The 14,147-nt window shown below is 47.1% G+C and overlaps 1 long non-coding RNA gene across 1 annotated transcript; it reads left to right on the forward strand.

Annotated features, from left to right (window-relative positions):
• Window positions 1-3,214: 3,214 nt before the first annotated feature.
• On the forward strand, window positions 3,215-6,693 carry LOC143269197 (uncharacterized). The gene is made up of 4 exons (XR_013045612.1): window positions 3,215-3,331; window positions 3,646-3,842; window positions 3,965-4,099; window positions 4,867-6,693. It is a non-coding gene; the product is annotated as an uncharacterized LOC143269197 (long non-coding RNA).
• Window positions 6,694-14,147: the final 7,454 nt, after the last annotated feature.

Consider the following 14,147-nt stretch of genomic DNA (forward strand, 5'->3'; position numbering starts at 1 on the left):
GTTTCAGATCTCTGGCAAGTTAACGTATGGGAGGTAAAAAAAAAACACCATTGTATGAATCGTTAACTCTGTTCAGAGCTTACTAGTCAGGCAGTCAGACTTCACTGCTATTCATTCCTCGAAGCATACTGCAGCTTCTTTTGGGGGAGATGGGGGTGGGGGGCAGGAAGCCATCCTCTAGAGAATCTGCAGTCCTTCATTTGCGAGCGGGCTGCTGCTCACAGCAGCCCGATTCTATATAAGCGAGTCTGTGGTGGATCTCTCGGGGATTCATTTCTTTAACTACATTAATAAATCCTAAGGAATTCTTGGGGGAAGCTAGTCCCTCCCAAATGGTAGAATGTCAGCCTCTGGGTGGGGAGTTAGTTCTAAGACGGGCTTCCTAATACCCCCCCCCCCCCCCACTAAACAATAGAATATGAGCAACTTCCTGACCTCATCTGGGCCCTCACATTCCTCTTGACTTATATAGCCATTGGGTTTCAATGGGAAAACCAAACAAAATCAGGATGCTTGCTAGACACCCCGACACATGCCAGTTTGGGGTGGGAGGAAGGGAGTCTGAGAGAGGAATGTGGGTAGGAGTGGTCAGATTCCACACCAGCTGCTTCCAGGGAGAGCCAGTGTCCAAGCCCTCACAGGAAGCCTAGGGCACAGGAGCCTCAATCGGAGCCCCAAGTCCCTGCATCCCCCGGAGGCTGGTGGGGCAGCCTGAGGTTATTGGGCTGGAAGGAAGTTGGGTAGTGAACTGAAGGCACTGTGTTCTCCCTCCCTGACCCCAGTTTCCAGGTAAATGTGTGCATTTAGCTCCCACCACAACCACAAAGGCCCTGGACAATTTTCTTGGAAGTCCAATTAAAACAAGGTGAGTCACAGTAGGAGATAAAAATAAACAATGCCAGTTGGCTGAGGCTTACCAGTCCCTGGATGTTTGTTTACATGGTAAAATAAAATAAAATAAGATAAAATAAAATACTGTAGCTGTTCCTCATAATTACTGTAATTAGACCCGTGCCACCCACGGGAGAGGCGGCTGATCCCATTTCTAAAGGTAATTGCTCTTGCCTCAACTCTTAGCACTTTGCAAGTTGTTTTTGTTTTTGTTTTGTTTTGTTTAGGATTTTTTTTTGTGTGTGTCTATTTTCTGATTACCACCACCGGCCTATTGAAATGCCAGGGGAAATTTATTTTCTCTCTACGCACATCTCCATAGTCTGTCTCTTTCTCTTTCTCATCTTTCTCCTGCTGCTGTGTAGTTAGCAGGAAGAGCAGGTTTCCTCAGGATCAAAAGAGGTTGCAATTTCTGTGATCAGTGGTAAGGCACTCTCCAAATATCCCGAATGTAAAAGTCCTCAAAACGCCCACAGTTTGGATAATAGTGGCCTGTGCTGGCCATGTCCCTTAGGCGAGACTCAGCAATCCTGGGTCAAAAGACTTACACACTCTGGTCTGGATCACATGCATTCAAAGCTGGTCCCGTGTTCCCTTTGGGTTACCTGATACACAGCAATTTTCGGTATCATTGTAGCCTTCTCTACGGATCCCTGGAAGTCCCGTCTGTACCCTTTCCCTGTTTAATCCTGCAGGAATGCCGTTCCAAAGACTTAGGGTCATAAGGGGGCAATAAATCAATCCAGATACACCCCTAATGAATGGCAAATTAAACAACGTTTGTTTTAAGTTCATAGGTCCTCTTGGAAGATGCCATTTTAATGCAAACAAAATTCCTGCCTGCCAGGTAGGAAGGGCTAGGAGGGTAGAGTGTGGATGCCTTGTAGTTTCGAGTTTCTGGGCCTTTTAAGATAGAGGCGATCTTCTTCTTCTTCTCCTTCTTCTTCTTCTCCTCCTCCTCTTCCTTCTCCTCCTCCTCCTTCTTCTTCCTCCTTCTCCTTCTTTTTCTCCTCCTTTTTTCTCTTCTTCTCCTCCTTTTCTTCCCCCCCACTTTTCCTCCCCTTCCTTTTTTTTTTTTTTTTTTTTTTTACCAGAAATAGCCACAAAGTTCCTTTGCCCAAACAACTGATGATGAGATCTTTCTGTAATTCTTACCTGGCAACAGAAATTACTGAGTACTGGGCACTCTGGGGGTAACCTAGACCTTTGGTTCAGGTTCTGCCTTAGCTTATTCAGCTGCTTGCGATGGGTATGGCTGTAGGGGGGCTGGATAGGTATTTCTGGGAGCTTGCCATTCTTAAGGCTGTAAGGTTTAAGCTAAAACAAATCTTCCAGTCACAGATAATTCTGCTATAACCACAGAGACACAGCCTGTGGCGTTGAGAAGATTAAATCATCAAGCCCAGCTGTTCCCTTCTCCACCCCCCACCCTCCACCCAGGGGTGGGAATGAACTTGTTAGAGCTTCATCAGAGGAAAAAAAAAAAACAGAATAGCTTTTAGTCTTCATGGCCCCTAAGCATTTTGGTAATAAATAATAAAAGGTATTTATTACACGTTACAGTGACATGGTGGAATTCAAATGCTTTTAACCATAACCCCCCTTTCCTCCCTCAAATGTTAAAAAGAAAAGAGTATTAGAATTTGAGGGTGGGGAGGACAGCAGGAGCAAGGCCTTTAAAACCCGAGGAATGTGGTAAAGAGGGCCCTGTGTGTTTTTTATAGTGGCAGAATGGGGGGTTGGGGAGGCAGGGAGAAAATGTGGGCAGGAAGTCGGGGCTTGAGGCTCCAAGGCCCGCCTTGCCACTGTCTGGCTGTTACCTTGGGCAGAGTGTTACTTTGTAACAGTGAACCGCCTTCCTGTTTTTGTTAGCTAGTCGGTCTCCTGGACCACACTCTGGCTCTGGGCTTTCTTTTTACCTCCAAGGAGCCAGGCTCAGTATGGCGAATGGCAGAGAAACAGGCTCTGTGCATCCCTTCCCTCAATGCCGCACACAGACCTTGGCAGTCAAGTCTTTCCCACACTGGTGCAGGCTCGCTCGGGCCTCTGGCAGGAGAGGGTTGGGGTTACAAACATAGGTTCTGCAGTGGAGAGCCCCACTAAGGGGGCACAGCCCTGGGTCGCCTGTAACTGTGGGCATTTGAGGGAGTTATTTAACTCCTCTGTGCAACCACATTCTCACCTGGAAAATGGGGGCAGTAGGGATTGTTTTGAATGTAAACTCAGAAAGTTAAAGGCTGGGACTACCCTAGCTCTTATGTACAAATATTCCACTAATGGCCGACAAAGGGAGTTTAACTGTAGTAACAGCAATTATTCTACCGGGGGTGGGGGGGTGGGGGGGGTGTGGTGTGTGTGGCAGCGCACGCCTTTAATCCCAGCACTCGGGAGGCAGAGGCAGGTGGATCTCTGTGAGTTTGAGGCCAGCCTGGGCTACCAAGTGAGTTCCAGGCCTTCCAGGGCCCCACAGTGAGACCTTGTTTCAGAAAAACAAAAAGAAAAGAAATAAGATTCCTAGTCCTTAATCTCTTCATTCTAATAACCAAGGGGAGTGATGCTGGAGAGGAAGATGCAGGAGCCAGACATCCATTTAGCTGCGGTGGGTGGAGGACACAGAGGTACCACCTTAGTCTCCACGTCTAGATTCAAGACATCTGGGAAAGCTGTGGGACACAGGAGTAAGAGTCACGTCTCGTCCGTTCAGCCCTAAGGCTCTGTGGCAGTAATAGCTTTCGGTTATTTTTTCTGCCCCAGGTCAAGGGCTACAAAGGTAAATGACTCCAAACCCATCCTCCACCAACTGACAGGCTGGCGTGCTCGACGTGAACTGCGATCGCAGAAGACAAGACGTCGGGGGACGGACGGTCAGCACAAAGAACATGGCAAGTTGGGGCGACCGTCCTCATTTTAACTCGAAAAGTCCCACGTGGCGGGAAGCCGTTGCTTGCCAGGTAAACCTTGTGGTTCATCATACTAGTGGGATGAGTCAGGGAAGCACCTAACCTTATCTTGCCAAACCATGGAGGGTTTGCCAAATTTCCTTGGCCAAACTGGAGAAGGCCTTCTATTGCAGGGAGCAGAGGACCTGTGGAGAGATCGTGGGTGGCAGGCCTGGTATCGCAGGGAGCAGAAAGCCATTGTCCTGCAGAAGTACCTCTCTTCTCCCTCCTCTTTTTCCTGACTGACATTGCTTGAGGGTATAGATCTGGTAAGCCTTGGTAGATACCATCCAGATCCCTCGTATTAAACAGGGAAGCAGAAAGATGAAGGGTCAACCTCTTTCCTACACACTCTGCCTGCCTTCAAATCATCCCACCACTGAGGGACCTGTCTGTATGATGCAGCCGTCTCAATGCTGACCTGCACGGGTAGCACCAGCGGCTGGAGGAGATCCAAGATGATTTTGTTGTTCTCTAGGAGAGAACCTCTTTTCCAGGAAGGCCACGAGCTTTCGCCATGCTCTGGAGAACTTAAGAGAACTAGCCGGACTACTTCTCTGTTATCCCCTAAATGCCAGCTCTGTAGCGGCGCTTTGTGTCTAAACTTGCTCCTGTCCTGTGCAGAGCCGACTCTATAAACGGGAATGGCATTAAATCAGGAGGGGATGTGTTCAGCTCTTCCGCACGTTTTTTGCCCCAAGTGAGTCACTTTGGGGAAGGTGGTTTCTGAATTGCTAATCCTCTGGGTATGTGTTTCATCTTCTAATAGTAGACTGTTGGAGACACACTGGGAAAAACAGCCTAGTGTTTGTTCTGAAGCCTCTCCCAGGAAAGAAAGGAACACATGGAGGGAGGGAGCTTGACATCATTTAATAAAGCTTTGTGAGTAACTCCTATACTACCATAGATAACATTGCTAATGCCTGTTGCTCAGTGAGAGAAAATGTCCCGGGCTATCCTTGACAACACGCAGAAAACTTTCAAGCTGTCTTGCCAATGCTTTATACTAAGTGCCAAATCCTTATTACTTTCTTAGGCATTTATTGTAATAACATGAATCATGATGCATCACTGTGGTATTCCTGAGGCTGCTCAGTGTTAGTCCCCGGGACCTCCGTGGAGTTGACTTTATTTGGTTTTCCACTTCCGTTTGGGAGCGAGAGCCGCATGAACTCAGACAGGAAGGCTCACAGGAGCCTGAGCGGGCTGGGCTCTCTGTTGCTGTTTCGGTCTGCCTGTGCTCTGCCCTTGTGAAATGTCAGACCCGAGCACTCCAGGAGACACTCAACTTCACTGTCTGTGTTTCCCCCCAGTCTCCAGGCACCAATAGGTTGGGGAGCTGAAGAAATTTGCCCAGGCAACAGCAAAACTCTGGGGGCCCTTGAGAGAACTGTGGTCATAAAATTGAAACAGTGATGGATATGTGTTCCCAGAGCTGGGCCAGACAGTCAGCCTTGGAGATGAGACAGTGCCCAGGGAAAGTTACTCTCCAGAAAACATCCAAGGGCTCAGCGTCAAGCTTCTCCTACACAGGAAGAATTCTAGAACTTGTTTCAAAATCTACACGGAAGACTACATCCTCCTACATTGCAAATGCTCATTTGGCCTGGTCCGTCTACGCACCCTGGGAGCCTGAAATACTCTGACAGACCCTCACGGGTGATAAGGCAATGTTGGAAATACTTAGCCTCGTCAGGGAAGGTGACTGAACAAGAGAAGGCAGTCAGGGAATGACGGCTATGGACAATGCTCAAGCTTGTTCTGTGTATGTCGGCGAGTGTCAGCCTTCAGAACACCATCCACTGCTACGCCGAGGCACAGGCACTGAGGTCCACAGTTCATTCAGAGCCCGTCCAGTGGAAATTGCAACAGACGTGTATAATCTCCATTTTCTAGGCAGTTGGGGATACAATGCCGGACAAAATAGGACTATTCCTAGCCTTCTGGTGCTAATAATTTGGCCTGAGAGACAGATTTTCACCAAGTAATTACATAAAGTAATTACAACCAATAATACTCTTCACATATAGATCAGGAGACTTCTACCCAAGGAATCAGTAATACTCTTCACCTATAGATCAGGAGACTTCTACCCAAGGAGCCAGTACGTGGCTCTGGGTTTTAGCTAAGCCAATTTGTGCTGGACTTTCAGACAACGACTTCTGCTTCTCACCCAGGCTAAGGAGGGAGCTAATAACTTTTCCATATTTTTACAGAGCACTTTTCTCTCCAACAGTACTGCTCAAACATTTCAGCACTTAAGCCTTCCTGCTATTACACAGAGAATGCCAATGGTTATTACATCATTGTTAAAAAAAAAAAAGAAAGATTAAGGAAAAAGGAGAACACTTCCTGATACTCAATTAAACTCATTAGCTTAAAGATTCAATTCCTGCCAATACCCAATTTAAATCGTCACTTCAAAATAAATTGCTTCCGATGGTCAGGATCTACTAAATTACCTCCTCGAACCAGTCACCTGGAAAAATATTACATGCCAGGGAGAATGCAGAGAATTTTCTCATTGGAACCCAAGGTACTTACCTAGGCGTCATCTCCCTTTGGCACTCTGACTTTCTGATATTTCCTGGCTCACAGTTGGTCTCTTCATCCTGAGGACCCCAAAGGAAGAACCCAGAAAACAAGTCCCACTGGGCATAGACAGTATCAATTATGACTTTCCAGCAAACTTCGTCTGGATGCAGGCTGTGCTAACTCACACCGAAAGAGACACCCTTCCAGACACTCTGGACAAGAACTTCCAAGAAGGTCTGGAAATGCATATTAAAATTTTTCCCCCCAAGGGCATTCAGTTGACAGCCAAGAAATATTTTTTTCCTCAATTAACATGGTTTATACGGTTATGACATCATTTTCAAAGTCTGAAGTTTATCCGCGTGTCCACCTCTCCTAAGATAGACAAATATCTTTAAACGCCTTCATTCCAAAGTGACCCCTTCTTGTGTGTTATTGTTGACATGACATTGTATCTTCACAGCCAATGCTGATGGAGATTTCCCAACAATATGGAGATTTGCTTATTTCTATTTGCCAGTGTGTTTTTGTGCCTCACGAGTTTAATTTTGTCCTGGCACTTGGTCCTTTGGTATCTCTCTGAAGGTCTTGGTAGCAAGCAGTTTCAGTCGTTGGAAGTCTGGGAGGATCTTTATTTTAATCTCGTTTAGAAGCGAAAGCACAGCAAGTTATAGAAAGCTCAAATAAGTTGTGTCCCGTTAGCATCCGAAAGATTTTCTTCTGCTGTCTTCTGGAACCTATTGTTTCTGAGAAGGCAGTGGTGATGGGTGAGCTCTAGCTGGTTGCCATGGCAGTCCGTCTTCTCTCTCTGCTAGCTTGTGTGAATGTCTTCATTTTTATGACATGCAGCCGTGGTGATAATATTTAGGTTCTGTATCACACTTGGAACTCACTTTCTTTTTCAGTTTAAATAGTCATGATTGGGGTGTGTGTGTGAAAGATGGCTCACAGATTAGGAGCACTGGCCACTGCTCTTGCAGAGGACCCAGGTTCGATTCCCAGCATGCACATGGCACCTCACAACTGTCCATCACTCTAGTTCCAAGGGATTTGTTATCCTCTTCTGATCTTTTCGGGCACCAGACATGCACGCACATGTCCACATGTAGACAAAATACCCAAACACATAAAATTAAATAAATAAATCTTTAAGAGAAAAATCATAATTTATTCATTAAAGCTTGACAGGTTTAATGGCTGCCTTTCCTATGCTAGAATGTATATGGACCCTTTAAAACAACTTTCCTTTTTATGCCAATCATTTTGGTCATTCTTTTTCTCTTAAATAATATTTAAAAGGTCGTAATAAGCCTCTTTTAGATCGCTTTAGGTCTCTGTGATGTATTTGATACCCACCTTTCACGGGAGTGTCTTTATGTGCTTCTGAGCTCTTTTTTTTTTTTTAAATATCTATTCAGAGGTTCAGAGTTTGTTTTGGGGCCATTTTTCCTGTTCTGGGGCTAAAGTTAACAGGCAAACCCCACTTGCCTAAGAGGGGATACTTCCTGAGATGCTGGAGGCTGGTGTTCATGTAACAAACTACATGTTTCCGCTCCCCTCGACAAGTCTGTTTGACCCAACTTGATCACACTCAGGCAGGAAGTTCATCGGGATGTATGCTTGCCCCTGACTGGATGAAGGTGAGAAGTATGTATCCTTGTGGGTTTGGCATTTAGAGGCATCTGGTCAATGTAGCTAGCAGCCATTCTCTGGAAATCCTGGGTATGGACCTGGCCAGTGTCTCTCTTTCTGGCCAGTATTAAATAAAGCTCACTTTTTTGCTAATTGAAGAACTGGTCTTTCTCTTTGTGATTTCTAGGTTTAACACTATATCATGTAAGTATGACTTTGGAATCCACTCCTGGGCAGGGTGATCTTGGGGTTTCTAGTGTTTGGACTGGATTTCTTCCCTCCTTCAATACCACTTCTCTGAACTGGTGGACAGTTTCCTCAGTGCTTTGTTAAGACAGAACTTCCCAGAATCCAGCTTAGGCAGGATCTCAGGTGGGTCCAGCTTTCCATGCAGAGGGTAGGAGATTACAAGGGCTGTCTGTCCTGCCTCACTCCTGAGATTCCAACACAAAATTTCATCGTCCTCAGCTACTCTGAGCAAATCAAAAGAGTCCAACTTCTGAGGACTTGATATTAAAAATGTCATCTCCATCATTTGGTGTGTGTTTAACTTTAGGGGTATTATTCTGTCTAAGCCTCTGTTCCCTTAACCACAAAATAGGGATGATAATTGTGTCTTCCAGGAGTCAGGAAGGTTAGACAAGTTAATGCATGTGAAGTACTGAGATTGGTACCCAGGACATGGTAGCAAGTATTAAATGTATTTACCGTTATTATTCCTTGCTTTCAAGTTTACCTGAGTAGTTAAGCCTTTGTTCATTGTTCATACATACACATAGTTTAATACAGCGATTTTGTTAAATATATTATTCCTTATATGCATTTTTTATAAGCATGCATCAATATGGATTGCTTAGATCTTCACATGCTTGGAGGAGTTTGACCTTTCTAGGATGGAGACACAGTGGTGGCGAGAAGGATATGGGAGGCTTATGTCATCCTCAGACACTGGGGTCACTGACTTCCTGATGGTTGGGTTTGTTCTTCCTCATTAAAAACCAGGCTGGCCTCTGCTATCCTTGTCTACTTAGAATGGCTGTCACTGTTAATCTTTGCAAATTCATCTTCATTTTGAAGGTTCCGGAACTCCCAAGATGTTTGGATGTATTTGAGCTGGCAGGAGAATTATTTTACTTCGTTTATCCCCGCATACAAAAGGTTTTTCATTTTGAGTTTTACCATTTTATTTGACCACACCAGCTAGTCTGTGTAACTGGATGTGGTATTTTCACAAGGACTAATGATCTGAGGGAGAGGGGCTTATTCCCGAAAGCGGGATTGTGGATGCTAGTCTTGGCTCCATTTCTGGGGTTTATTAAAAGAGTGTTTATAAAACTACGCTATTTGTATTTACCAAGAATATTAGTGGGAGGAAGGGGTAAAAAAATTGGTCTGGGTCTCAAAATTCTCGAAGGATAAATCAATCATTAAGCAGATCTTACTTGTATGAATAAATGAGACTTGATGCAATGTGTCAGGCTACTCAGCTGCCAGCCATGGGTCAGCCAGGATCTAAATGTACAACCAACCTTCTCTCGTTCCTCAGAAGCAAATGAAAAACTAGTCTGCTAACCAGCAGGCTGCTCTCTGATTTCTTTTCCTTTTTCTCTTTGTTTCTCCTCCTCCTCCTCCTCCTCCTCCTCCTCCTCCTCCTCCTCCTCCTCTTCTTCTTCATTTTTTTCAAGACAAGGTTTCTCTGTGTAGCCCTGGCTGTCCTGGAACTCGCTCGGTAGACTAGGCTGGCCTCGAACTCACAGAGACCTGCCTGCTCCTGCCTCCTGAGTGTTGGGATTAAAGGTGTGCACCACCACCGCCTGGCTGCTCCCTGATTTCTTAAGATGGGGTGTCTGAAATAATTATACCACCAACCTTGTGATACCCTTCAGCTTCCCAAGCCAATTAGAAGTCCCAGGGAGCTGACCGTCCCGCCTCCCACATTTATGCACCTCTGGCTTTCCTCCCTCCCTCCTCCCTTCCCTCCCTCCCTCTCTCCCTTCCTTCCTTCCCCTTGTCATCTGCTGGTAGCTTTGCACATTGTGGTGGTGTACAGTTTATCAGGAGCCTTGACTGGATACTAAATATCCCAATGGAGAGAAAAAACCTCCAGCCTAATCCTGAATATGTGAGGAGTTTGACTGTGTGAGTTATGAAGGGACATGCAGAACCTTGCATGAACAAACACACAAGCTTTGCGAGTTAGGCTATGGGATCGGGTTCAGGGTAGCAAAAGGCCGGAGAGCCCCTGGCCTCATGAAACCTCCTCAGTATGGTGTCTCCGTCAACTCAGTGCTAAGTATGTGGCCGCTAACACAGAGAGAGCATGGCTTGGGTATATTACAAGAAAATGCTTTAAATCTCCAGGACTGAGGCGAGCAGGTGCTTTATTTATTTCGATTTGTGTAGCGGGCCTCACCATTTTACCAGAAGAAATCCAGGTGGGGTGGGTCGCCAGGTTAGAATTTGGAATTTGAATCCCAGCCCTTCAAGACACACAGCATTCATTCACTTCACAGTTCACTCGACAAATATTGACCAAGCACCTGCTCTGTGCCAGGCACTGTGGTAGGCTCTGGAGATACGCGAAACAACTGGACTTTCTAAGTTGTGTGCCCATAACCTTGCCACTCTGAGATTCATTTTTCCACCCCAGCTAATAAAAATAGAAAAGTTGTGGTTAGGGACTAAATGAGAGTACACACGGGAAAGAGCTTTGTACATGTTGGAGATCACACACTTACACACGTACATGTGCACATATGCATACACGGGTACAACTGCCTTCTATTTCCCCTTCCATGCACAGTGAAGGTCATTGAAGTTTAACAAAATAGAGGAAGTACCTTTTCATCTCTCTCCAAAGGAGAGGTTGTGTGGAGACTTTCCCAGGATGCACTGGGACCCTGAACATGGCTGACACATCACTTGAGGCTTTCTGAAGGGAGGCAGGTTATCTGTGACAAACTGGTGTGAGCCTTGTAGCGCCCGCCCTTGCTCCCAACGTGGCTGTTCTTGAGCTTCTGGAGAAGAGGCCCCCGTGAGACCTGAAGGTCAGGCTTGGGAGCAAGGTAGCGCAGATGACAGGATCCCAGCTGCGGTGATGCCCACAGCAGGCTTGTCCTGTCAGCATCCCCTGAGAAACAAGAACAGGTTCTCAGAGTCAGGCGGACGGGGGCCTGGGGAGTGGCAGCCACTCCTCTGCCCCGTGCCCAGGCTTCTAGAGTCATTCTCAAATGGGCACTGCAGACAGAGCTGAACAGAGAGGGGGCAGACCACGAAAGCGCAGAAAAGCTCCAGGAGTCTCTTGCGGAGAGAGGCCATCGAGATGAGGTCTCACATCGGTTGTCTGTGGTTCCTGCTTTTCCGGACCAAGAGGGCAGGAGAGAGGAGAGAGACAAAAGGTGTCCTGCTCTCCAAAGTACTGACGCCATGACGGTGTATGTGGGGGTAGAGACGTAGAGAGACAGAGAGAGAGAGAGAGAGAGAGAGAGAGAGAGAGAGAGAGAGAGAGAGACAGAGAGACAGAAAGAGAGATAGACACAGAGAACCAAAGAAAGACACAGATAGACAGACATAGAGACAGACATAGGCAGAGAGAGAGAGACAGACAGACAGAGACAGAGAAACAGAGACAGACAGACAGAGACAGAGAGAGACACACAGATAGACAGAGAGACATAGAGAGGCAGACAGACAGACAGAGAGACAGATATAGAGAGACAGACATAGAGACAGAGTGACAGACTAGTCCCATCCATCTACTCCAATCCTCTGTCCTGCCATGATGAAGCCGTGGCCATCTCTTCCTCACCTTGGGTTTTGAGCCCCCCTTGTTGAATGTTTACTATAGACTTTCCTTAATACATTCCTTACACAAACTCAACCCCCCTCCCCCGCCCCTGCCACCCCCCACCACCCCCTTCCTCCCCTCAGCTAACTTCTGTTTATGCTTTTACTCATTGTAAAGTTCTTCAGTGTGGTCAAACCCTACTCTGACCCTTAAGACTTTATCAAAGGTTCCTTTCCTCCAGGTTGTTTTTGTTTTTTTATCTTGTTTTTGTTTTGTTTCCTTGTCTTAAATAAACTTCCCGAGCTTCTTTCAGCCTCAAGACTCTCACAGGGTCTCTTCTGCCTGGAGAAGCCGCCCCTCAGCTCCAAGAGGCTTCCATTACATCCTGTCCGAGGCAAAGTTTTTCCTGCTCTCTTTTCCTCTACACAGAATCCTCCTCCTTTCCACTCTCAAAGCACCTGCCCTGGTTTGCCACTTCCGCATGGGCTTGTCTGCTCCTTCGCTGGCTGTCTCCTTGGCTAAACTCTAGGGAGGTCAGATCCCTTCAGATTTAGTCCCAGAGCATCATGCTTGAGACTCGAAATGGCGTCCAGTGAGTATTTATCAAAGGAGTGCGCACTTCCTGCACCTCCTTCTCAGTTATTCTTACAGAAACAGAAGCAATTGTACAGGGTGACTGTGCCTTGGTGTCTCTCCATATGCCGTTGCTTGTCTGGACTGCTTTTCTCACGAATTGTATGCCAGGAACCACGCCACGCTTCCTGCGGTTGTCTCTTCTACTGTCCTTTTCTCTCTCTCTGGTGTCTTCACACTGTCTCACAGACCTCTGTTAACATCGGTGACGCCATGCTCTAATGGCATGTTTCTACTTCCGGCCCCTCTGCTTTCTGTTTATGAATGCTCTAGGAACTGGGAGCACATGGCATTCCTCTGAGCATCTCCTTAAGTACCAGTGTGGCGTCTGGCTTCACACTGCATTCCATTTCCCTAACCCCTACAGAAAGAAACAGGCCCCAGGGATAGCTGGCCACTCCTGAAGATTCTGCCCAGACACAGGGTGGGTGGGAATGTTCTTCCTGCTGAAGGAAGAGCTGTCTATGAATAGCGAGGGAGGATGCGCTATCCCTCCTTCCCACCCATTCAGAGGTAAGAGTAGCTTGAGCTTAGTCCTTGCCCGGATAGCTTTTCCCATTTTTTTTTTTCTTTATTCTTTCTTGAGAGGACTTTCTTCAGGCAGATTTTTCAAGCTGAAGTCACTCAGAACAAAAGCTGCATGCCAGCTGTGGCCAAGCAGTGTCTTCTCCTCCCCCCTCCCCCCCCAACCCGGCCTGGTACTGTGACTGCCTAATGGGAGAGGGGGTGTGAAAGCTTCCTGTGAAACATCTGGACAGGGGCCCCTGTCAGCTGGTGAGAGAGTTCCCCTATCTGATTGCGTGGGACCACGCTGGAGGTGGCCAAGCAGGAGAGGCGAAAATGTGAAGAGAGAGTCGAGGCATGCTTGCAGCCTCCGGGAATAGTCTTTCTAGTCTGACGACTTTCCCAGGGGCCACCATCAGGCCTGGGAACTCCAGCCATGAGCAACAAAGCGCCCCCCCCCCCCATTCCTGCTCCGTACGCCAGGGCCTCTGGGTGATAACAAAGGCTCAGACAAGCATGGTTCCCCTCATCTGGGTCCGCCCTTCTTCGAGATCTCCTGACACCCCTTCACAGTCTCTCCGGACCTCCTTCCCAAGGACTTCCATCGGCTCCCACCAGCTTTACCTCTTCCCCTCAACAAACAGGGCGGCGGGACCCGTCCGATTTTCAGAGCCTTCCTCTCTAACAAAAGATTGCTGAGCTGTTTATGGAAAGGGTTCTTCATACCGATGTAAGTTCAGGGCTGGGGTGTCTTTGTTGTTAACAGCAACTTCTTCAGATGACAAAGTAAAATTCAAAGGATCAAATAAGTGGCAGCTTCAAATTTTCTGGGGGAGGCTTGGGGCGGGGCGGGCAGCCACGCCTGTCAGTTCCCTGAACCCCAGCCCCCCCGGCCCCCCAGCTGCTTTCTCCTCTGTGCTCTGGGCTGGTGAGGCTTACACTCCCATGAACACGAGTTTGGGGTTTATTTGAGGGTCCAGGCTGGCTAGCGGATCATCCACAAACTTAGCAGGGTGGACGTTATCTTAATGGTACTGATGGATCAGGCATGTCACACATCATTAAAACAGCCGATTGATTAGGAAAAAAAAAATAATTAGCTCGCCCTGCCTTGCTGAGCATACCAAGAAGGAGATATGGAAAGGACAGAGGTCATTCATCTTTTGATCATTTGTTTTCCCTTCAAGGTGATGAAAAAGGCCGCGATAACCCTCGGGGGAGGGGAA

Source organism: Peromyscus maniculatus, chromosome 18, assembly GCF_049852395.1.
Source record: "Peromyscus maniculatus bairdii isolate BWxNUB_F1_BW_parent chromosome 18, HU_Pman_BW_mat_3.1, whole genome shotgun sequence".
In the NCBI taxonomy this organism is placed as follows: Eukaryota; Metazoa; Chordata; class Mammalia; order Rodentia; family Cricetidae; genus Peromyscus; species Peromyscus maniculatus.